Source organism: Haliotis rubra, unplaced genomic scaffold, assembly GCF_003918875.1.
Source record: "Haliotis rubra isolate DU_JTF1 unplaced genomic scaffold, ASM391887v1 Scf1874, whole genome shotgun sequence".
Taxonomy (NCBI): domain Eukaryota; kingdom Metazoa; phylum Mollusca; class Gastropoda; order Lepetellida; family Haliotidae; genus Haliotis; species Haliotis rubra.
This window is the reverse complement of record NW_025765863.1, coordinates 7876-17896: the sequence shown is the minus strand read 5'-3', so window position 1 is coordinate 17896 and position 10021 is coordinate 7876. Positions and strand designations below refer to the sequence as shown.

Sequence of the window (10021 nt, the reverse complement as noted above, 5' to 3'; positions counted from 1 at the left end):
TATTGCATTGATTACCATAAATATGTTTTTTCGAGTGTTGCAAGGATAGGTTTCCCCGTATTTTGTATTAACATGAAAGATGCATGTTATTCTACATTATTGGATGTTATGTTGGCTTGAAGAAAACATATTTCGACACCATGCGAACAATTGGAGCCTGTGTATTTTAACAAAATTATCAATAACATACTTACCGTTTTGCATTAACAAACTTGATGAAAGACACATACAGTGTTACGAAGATGCAAAATACTACGAACACTGACAACGCTAGCAGTCCAATGAAGAGACTTTCACCTGAAAACAACAATGGCCGGCATTAGGTTTACAAAGACAACATTGTGTTTGTCTTATTGAAAGTGTATGACGTTTTAGGAATGCAGTCTTTGCGACTAGGTACATTCCAGGAGAATGGATAGCTGAAATCATGATGTAAATGTTGCTGATGCAAATCCCTCTACTGAAGATCAACGATAAACTTTTCACAATCAAGGGAGGAGTTCGTCTTTTCAAGAAGAGTGTCAAGTAGATGTAAAATCAGTGTGCAATCTCACACTTTAACAACTTTCTATCAGAATTCTTTAACGTGAAACTGTTTGATATTCAAATGTGTATACATCAAACCGGAAAACTTCCTTCCTTGAGTTGCTGGGTAGTTGTCATTATAGTTCATATATAGTTTACAATTTGTTAAAAAATAAAAGTTAAATTGAATATTGATCAACATTAACACCTCCTCCGTGATGACATCGAGGTAAAGAATGACGTAAAAACTTATAATGTCGCCAAAATTACTGACATCCATTGCTGCAGCTCTGAGCTGCACTTCTAATCATAATACCTTTCAGCTTCACAATCAGTGACGCAAATGTCCGGTCTTGTCGTGACACTCTGAACAGTGTTGTTGATCCGTGCAAGGGGCAGCTGAAAGTTGTTAAAGCTGCATTACACAAATCAATACATTCGGAAAAATATTTTTGTTTGTATGTATGTGATGTTTGAGTATGCGTGTTGTATGCCCTGTCTGTGTGTCTGTATGTGTGCGTGTATGAGTGCATGTCAGTATGCTCAGTTGAAGTTAAGCAACGTTGGGGGCGGAGAGTCCCTGGATGGGTGTCTTGATGGTTCCTGAGAGTTTCTAGGACTTTAGTCCTGCCCCACAACGAATCACATATGGCAAGTGAACTTGTTCAAAATTGCCTCTGTTCACCAAGCAGAAAATGGGTATCCGGTGAAAAAGATCGTGCGACTATTAACCTTCTAGCGCCTGTCAGGCAGCTTGGGTTATCCGGGGCAACAGTGTTCAGATTGTGCTCTTTGAACAGGATATCTAACCCAGAAAAGGCACCTTATAAATATGCTCATTATTCTCATCGTTATGTATGGGTGTACACATATACGTAAGTATGAGTGTCTCTGTGTATATACACCACATGTACACAACAATTGTTTACCTGTTATATCTCTGTGTATATACACCATATGTACACAACAATTGTTTACCTGTTATATCTCTGTGTATATACACCATATGTACACAACAATTGTTGTTTACCTGTTATTGGAATGACAAAATATGCAACGCACAGCATCCCCGAGACAGACATTCGTTCTGTTATCTGAAATATATATGATAACATGGTAAGATAACACTAAACAAGTAATTAATTTGTAGTGAGTTGTCTACTCCCACGGAAACTGGAAATGAAACATCTCAGATCGATACCAAAGATACCTGCATGAAGATAGGTGAAATTTAATATATATAAACACAGTATTGCTGCCTCTACCATTTCGGGCGATTACCTACATTGTGTCCGTACGGATGTTTCTCTGTATGTTTGATATGAAGAACAGCTGTCTCACACGTGTAACGGAGGAGGTTTTGTAATCCACGTGTTTTACACAAACTGGTGAGTGTGGATATTTATATTTACGGAAAATGGAAATCAGTCAAATGTGTACATAAAGGAAATGCTACCATGCAAAACTGTTTCACAAATTAATACATATGCACATGTTACTTCGCTATATAAAAAATACTTTCAGAAAATATATCTGTAAACATTGTAATGCAAAATATTCATGAAACATATTGCAGATGATTGAATTTGTCCTATAATTTGACGCTCGCTCACTCACCTCACTCACTCACTCACTCACTCCATCACGCATACACACGCACGCATACGCACGCACGTACGCACGCACCCAAAACCCACTCACTCACTCACTCACTCACTCACTCACTCACTCCTCAAACCCCGTACCACTTTTATTCCTATCACTATGTTGTAATCTTTTCAATTTAGTTTTAGTTTCACAACGTGGAAAATCTCACGACAATGTTTACGTGAATGTGAGCACACAATCCGCCACATAATTACATCTATACTCAGCTTCAACCCTGGCTTCACACACAGTGCACATACACAGTGAGCACACGAGTGCACACACAGTAGAAAACCAACAGGAAACTATCACTTCACATCCCAGAACAGAAATAAATGCCTACAGTTCAGTTATAGACCAGCAACGTACAGGACATATTTCATCTCTTGACTGACAAAATGCAAATGCGTTTCACCTTATTTAAACGAGACATCCAGTGGCGGTTGTTTCCTTTTAATCCGTCCAGTAATGTAGAACGTTTGTGGTCGTACGGGAGAACGAGAAGCCAGAATTGATATCCTCGCTATATCAACTTGTTAAAAATTACTTTTTAAAGAGCTACAACTAACAAAGTGAATGAAGGAGGATTATGGTTTTACAATATTTTTGCAATATATACTCTCCCAAAAGGAATGCATCATGAAAATAGCAATTTCATGTAGCAAATGAATTAAAACGTGATTCATTTTACAAAGGTTTTGCTCTTTGTTTATGAGTCCTGTGGTGTTTATGTTTTGAAACATCACAAAACGCACCATCCGTAAAATACCCGTATTTAACAGCATGATTTTCAATTTCGGCGTGTAGTGTCACAGAACATACAATTCACATGCAATGCACGTGAAAGTTGGGGATCCAGATAGTCTCAATGATGGGTATAAAAGGTTGATCGCAGTCTGTCGATTATTCACTGTATTTGGAATATTGTTGACGAAGGCAAAATGCCACCGTCTAAGTGGAAGCCAACCGTCATATCGCAAATTGGTTTGCTTTAAGCTGGCCAGTCTCAACGTGCAGTTGCCTGACGCATGAATGTTTACCAAAGCAACATTTCACGGCTCTGGGAGAGATATCGCCGGTAGAATGCGGTAGCAGATGCCACCCGTTCGTATTGGGCGACCTCGAACGACCACTTCGCGGCATTGGATCGCTACATCCGGCTACGTACATCACCTGCGTACATCGAACAGCTACGGAGACCAGTACCGCCTGACAACTACCCGGATTGAGGAGGCTTTCTGCACAGACCGTCAGGAACAGGTTGAGAGAGGCTGGTTTACGTGCCAGAACACCTTATTTTGGCCCTGTGCATCGACAACAACATCGTCGACATTATCGAGTTCAATGGTGCACCAACGTTCAGGCCTTGAACCTACCAAATTGGCGTAGAATCTGGTTCAGTGATGAATCACGATTTTATTGGAACGACGCGATGGAAGAAATGCGGGTGTACAGACGTCGATGTGAACGTTTCGCCGACGCTTGCGTTCCCAAGGTGGACAGATTCGGCCGAAGTGTTATGATGTGGGGAGCGATCACCTGTCGTAGGAGAAGTGATTTGGTGATGATCCAGGGAAACCTGACAGCTCAACGGTACTGTGACGAAATCTCTACGCCCACACCTCCTTTCAATCATTGATCGCCAGGAGGGAGTTGTTGTTTCAACAGGACAATGCCAGGCTCCATTACAGTGGTCACACAAGGTATTGACTTCCAGCGCAAACCACGTCGTTCCATGTGACACTCAAACTGACTTTCCACGAGTTGGTGCCAAAGACGGATAAGTCTGCAATCCCAGTGTGCAATTTCGATAAAGATAAAGAGATGAAAATACAGTTGAAATCTCCATATGCGTTTCTTGTTTGGGAGAGTATATATATTTGTACCCAAGTAAGTGAACTAAACTCTGGGTAGTGTGGATTTGTGAACGTTTTTACGAAACAAAACCACCTTTCCTTAAAACAAACAACAGGAGAATATTGCCCGCGTTATATCACATGATTTTGTCAAAGCACCAGAAGGTTTGATCTGTTCAAATAGAGAGTGTGATCGTGATCATGTTTTTAGCAATACTCCAGCCTTTATCACGGCGGAGCACACCAGAAATGGGCTTTACACATTGTACCCATCAAATGCAGGGACAAAGACTTGTAACAACGCTGGTTGTGTTCGAGACCTAATTGCGCTGTGAATGAAATGAATTTTGACGTGAAACCAACAATAACAAACAGACGGTTTACAATGTTTTGCAATTTTATTCTGCAGGTAACAAGGTCGTCAATACACATTACTGCTGAGAAATCACGACATTACAGTGAGTGACATCCTCCTTTATACAACGACATTACAGTGGAGTGAGTACATTCTGCCTTATACAACGACATTACAGTGAAGTGACATACTACTCTGCTACAATTGACATTACTAAGAGCGAGTGACATTCTGCTTTATACAATGACATTACAGTGATTTACATGCTTCTCTATACAATGACATTACAGTAGGTGACATGCTACTTTATACAATGGCATTACAGTGAGTGACATACTACGATAAACAATGACATTGCAGTGAGTGCAAGACCACTCTATACAATGACAATACGGTGAGTAAGCACTTTCTGCAGGATAAAGTTCAGCCTTTTATTAGAAGTTGTAAGTTTATTCGTGCCAGTAAGACTGAGAAAGCAACAAATATAGTAACAAGCTCATAAACCCCATTTTCTACTCTTAACCCTCTTAATCTGTAATACAATTCATGACACTGTTTTACAATTCAGTACCGACTCTCATAACAACACTGACTAGGAGGTCAAAATGAGAACAATGCATTACTTTTAACCAGTTGCCTAACACTATGTCAGCCGCTTCGCATAACAATTCCAGTTGAGGTCCAAGTTTCCATTTCTGAATATTCAGGTGCATTAAGTACACTCTCGGGGCGTAAGCTTAAACTACATTCTCTGCTCAATTCTCTCACTGAATATGCAGGCAATTCAGTACAAATGTGACATAAAAAGCACAAACTACAATCCTACTCTACCATCACTGAATATCCAGGGTACATTATGTACAAATGTGGCACATAAACACATAAGTACAAATCTGCTCTTTACCTTCACTGAATATTCAGGTACATTATGTACAAATGTGACATAAAAACATAAACTAAAATCTTACTCTACCTTTCACTGAATATTCAGGTACCTTATGTACAAATGTGACATAAAACACAAACTACAATCTGCTCTACCTTCACTGAATGTTCAGTGTACATTATATACAAATGTGACATAAACACACTTTCACAAACTATAATCAACTCTACCTTCACTGAATATTCAGGCATTATGTACAAATGTGACATAAAAACATAAACTACAATCCGCTCTACCTTTTACTGAATATTCAGGTACATTATGTACAAATGTGGCATAAAAACACAAACTACAATCTGCTCTTACCTTCACACTGAATGTTGAGGAACATTATATATACAAATGTGACACAGAAACACACACCAACTACAATCTGCTCTACCTTTACTAAATATTCAGGTACATTATGTACAAAATGTGACATAAAAACATAAACTACAAACTAACTCTACCTTCACATGAATATTCAGGGTAATACATAAATGTACAAATGTGGCATAAACACACAAACTACAATCAACTCTACCTTCACTGAATATTCAGGTACATTATGTACAAATGTGACATAAAACATAAACTATAACCTACTTCTACCTTCACTGAATATTCAGGTACATTATGTACAAATGTGACATAAAACATAAACTACAATCTACCATGCTACGTTCACTGAAATGATTCACGTACATTATGTACAAATGCATGACATAAAACATAAATCCATAATCTGCTCTACCTTCACTGAATATTCAGGTACATTATGTACCAAATGTGACATAAAACGCAAACTATGGAATCTGCTCTTACCTTCACTGAATATTCAGGTACATTATGTACAAATGTGACATAAAACGTAAACTACAATCTATACCTTCCCCTGAATATTCAGGTGCATTATGTACAAAATGTGACATAAAACACACAAACTACAATCTGCTCCACCTTCATTTGAATATTCAGGTACATTATGTACAAAATGTGGCATAAAACATAAACTGATAACCCGCTCTACCTTCATAGAATATTCAGGTACATTATGTACACATGTGACATAAAAACATAAACTCGAAGCTGCTCTATCTTCACTAAATATTCCTTGTACATTATGTACAAAATGCGACATAAACACAAAAAATACAATCTGCTCTACCTTCACAGAATATCTCAGATACATTATGTACAAAGTGACATAAAACACAAACTACAATCCGCTCCCCACCTATCTCTTCCTTTGTATGTCAAATCTCAAGTGATCTAAGAATCAGGCCAGGAAACTACCAGGTTTCATATGTTTTAGACACTGGTGGCTACCATGTAGGAACACCACCACTGTATACACGTCGTTGTCACTACAGTAACACCACTACTGTACCCACGTCGTTGTCACTTTACAGGAAACACCAGTACTGTACATCGTCGTCGTTGTCACTACAGTAACACCACACTACCGTACAATAATGTCGTTGTCACTTTCACAGTAACACCAGTACTGTATCACACACGTCGTTGTCACTACAGGAACAACGGGCTACTGCGCCCACGTCAAGCGTCACCAATACAGGAACACCACTACTGTATCCACGTCGTTGTCACTACAGGAACACCACTTTACTACTGTACCCACGTCGTTATCACTACAGGAACACCACTCGGTCTATATCCACGTCGTTGTCACTCACAGGAACACCACTTACTGTACCCATCGCCGTTGTCACTACAGGAACACCATTAATTACTATGATCCAAATGTCAGTTGTCACTTCATACAGGAACACCACTACTGCAATCTTACCGTATCGCCGTCAATAGCGGTAATTCAATAACAGTACAAACGTTTTGTCACTACAGAAAACACCGCTACTCGGTATTAATAATGTCGTTGCCACTACAGTAACAATCTCAGTACTGGTACACACGTCGTTGTCACTACAGGAATCTTCAGCACTGCGGCTAATATCAGTCGCCGTCACCGCAGGAACAACCACTTTCGCCAGTGTACAAACGCCGGTCGCTCTACAGAAAACACCAATTACATCACTCCACCGTCGTTGTCACTGTTGCGTGAACACCACCACCGTAATACTGGACGTCGCCGTCACCATGCAGGAACACCAATTTACCGCGTAATAATATCGTCGTTGCCACTACAGCAACAACGCAGTACTATACGGACGCCGCGTCATCATTACAGGAACACCACCACTATACAATACGCCCGTTGCTCACTACGGTACAATCACCGCAACCAACGCAAGCCGTTCCGTTAATTTCAAAGTGAAAACCGCACTTCACTGTATTATACCGCCGTTGTCCCTGTAGGAAAACCCCCATCGTGCATTAATGTCGTTGTCACCGCTGGCGGAACAACAGCATTAAAAATAAATACCGTCGCCGTTACATTAACAGTAAATACCGTTATCAGCCACGTCGTTGTCAATTTTCATAGGAACACCAGTACTGTATTACACATCGTCAAAGAAGTCGCCTTACAGGAACACCACCACCGCCAAAGCAAACGTTGTTACCGCCAGAAAACAATCAACACTACTTCTGCACCACCGACGTTGCCACTTACGGAAGTAAATACCAGCATTAGCGGCACAACGCTGTCAATATGCTTAAACCAATAATTGATCAAATCACGCGTCGCTGCTCACCACAGGAACATCTACCACCGGCATTAACAATGTCAGTTGCCACCATAACACCGGATTACTGCGCCAATACGCACGTCGTCGCTATCATAGTAACACCAGTACCATACATTGTCGCTCATCGTTACGTATCGCAATTACAGGAACACCGGAATAATTACATACGAATGTCGTTGTCACTACAGTAACACCACCGACGTACCCTACCGTCGTTCCTGCTACTCAAAGGCCGAAAACCGAATCATCGCCGCATGTACGTCGCTTGTCGCTGCAGGAAAACCCCCATCAAATACCGCACGTCACTACATAAGTACAATAACACTAGTATTGCACAATGCACGTCGTTGCCAAGAAAGCAACAATTCAGTACCGGTACATATCGTCGTTGTCACTATTAAGAACAATCTCAGCATTGCATTACCATCGCCGTTGCCACGCTGCAGGAACACCACTGGCTGTACATGCGTTTGCCGTCACTATTATGAAACACCGGATCATTACCCAATTCATGCCGCCGTCACTTTCATATGAACAACAACACTCGCATACACGTCGCCGTCACCATATGGAACACCATCGCCATTGTATGTACAATGCCGTTGCCACCATAGTAACACCGAAGTACTATAATAATACGTTCTCGCCGGCTGGTCACAGGAAATTCACCACCACTATATACGTACATGCCTGCTGTCGCCTCATTATAACACCATCATTGCGCTTACCGTCGTTCCTACCAATTAAAGGAAACCACCACTTCTGCACATATACGCCGCTGTCGCCAGAGGGGAAACCCCTAATGCAACACGCCAAGTTATCAGCATCATGCTGTAATCACCAGCATATTGAATACGTCGCCGCTTTCACTACAGTAACACCTTCAGTAATTGGTATTGGTTAACGGTCGCCGGTCGCCTGCCAGGAAACAACCAATACTGCGTTACGACGTCGTTGTCAATTATGGAACACCTCCATCATTTCGTTACACGCCCGCCGCCGTAATTACAGCAGCAGCACCCAGTACTCGGCTACACGCCGTTATTCGCACGGCTGGCGGTACAGGAACATTTCACCACTACACATCATGTCGCCGCCCACCACAGTAACACCACTCACCGTAAAATCAATCGCTGTTCTACCAGTAAAGAAAACCACTCACCGTATGTAATATCAGCCGTCGCTGTAGGAGAAACCCCAATTGTGCGCACGTCGCTGTCAATTACAGGAATACCGCAGTGACGCCGTATTATCGTCGTTATCATTAATAGTAATACCAGGTACGGCAGAATAATCGTCGTTGTCGAATTGGCGGTGAAATTTAGTAATTGTACACGCCTCGTTGTCAATTAAGAACACCACTGCTGTACAAACGTTGGTTGTCAATGCCAGAAAACACCACTGGCGACTTTACTCCATCGTCGCCGTCACTACAGGAACACCACCACTTCACCCATCGTCGTTGTCACTACAGGAACACCACTACTGTACCCATGTCTTTATCACTACGTGCCACTCACTACTGTACTCCACGTCAGTACTACATACAGGAACATTACACTTCACCGTCAAGCTACACAGTCACGTCACAGTCACTTACAGGAATACCACCACCATTCATTTGTCGTTATCACTACAGGAACACCACTCACCACCGTACACCATTACCGTTGTCACTATCTGGCCATGGAACACCACTCATTGTACCACGGTCGATGCCACTACAGTAAACACCAGTACCATACACACGTCGTTGTCAATACGAGGAACACCACCACTCATACACACGTCGTTGCTCACTACAGCGAACACTCACTACTGTACCCACGCCTGTCGTCCTCACTTAAAGGAAATCCACCGCACCGCACATTAATGCCGCCGAGTCACCACCAGGAAACTACTACCGTAACAACATTCGTCGTCGCCGGCTACAGGAACACCAGTAATTGCGGCCATTTAACGTCGTTATCACTACAGGTAACACTACTACTGTACCCACATCGTTGTCACTACAGGAACAATCACTACTGGTAATACCACG

General features: G+C 41.6%; 3 long non-coding RNA genes across 3 annotated transcripts; all 3 read right to left on the bottom strand.

Moving 5' to 3' along the window:
- Positions 1-800: 800 nt before the first annotated feature.
- LOC124274082 lies at positions 801-1886 on the bottom strand. Its single transcript, XR_006897850.1, has 3 exons — positions 1791-1886; positions 1556-1619; positions 801-924 (listed from the first exon to the last, which is right to left on the bottom strand). It is a non-coding gene; the product is annotated as an uncharacterized LOC124274082 (long non-coding RNA).
- A 2521-nt stretch (positions 1887-4407) lies between these two features.
- On the bottom strand, positions 4408-6424 carry LOC124274081. The gene is made up of 3 exons (XR_006897849.1): positions 6342-6424; positions 6201-6271; positions 4408-5078 (listed from the first exon to the last, which is right to left on the bottom strand). It is a non-coding gene; the product is annotated as an uncharacterized LOC124274081 (long non-coding RNA).
- Positions 5281-5973, bottom strand: LOC124274080. The gene is made up of 3 exons (XR_006897848.1): positions 5851-5973; positions 5500-5775; positions 5281-5424 (listed from the first exon to the last, which is right to left on the bottom strand). It is a non-coding gene; the product is annotated as an uncharacterized LOC124274080 (long non-coding RNA).
- Positions 6425-10021: the final 3597 nt, after the last annotated feature.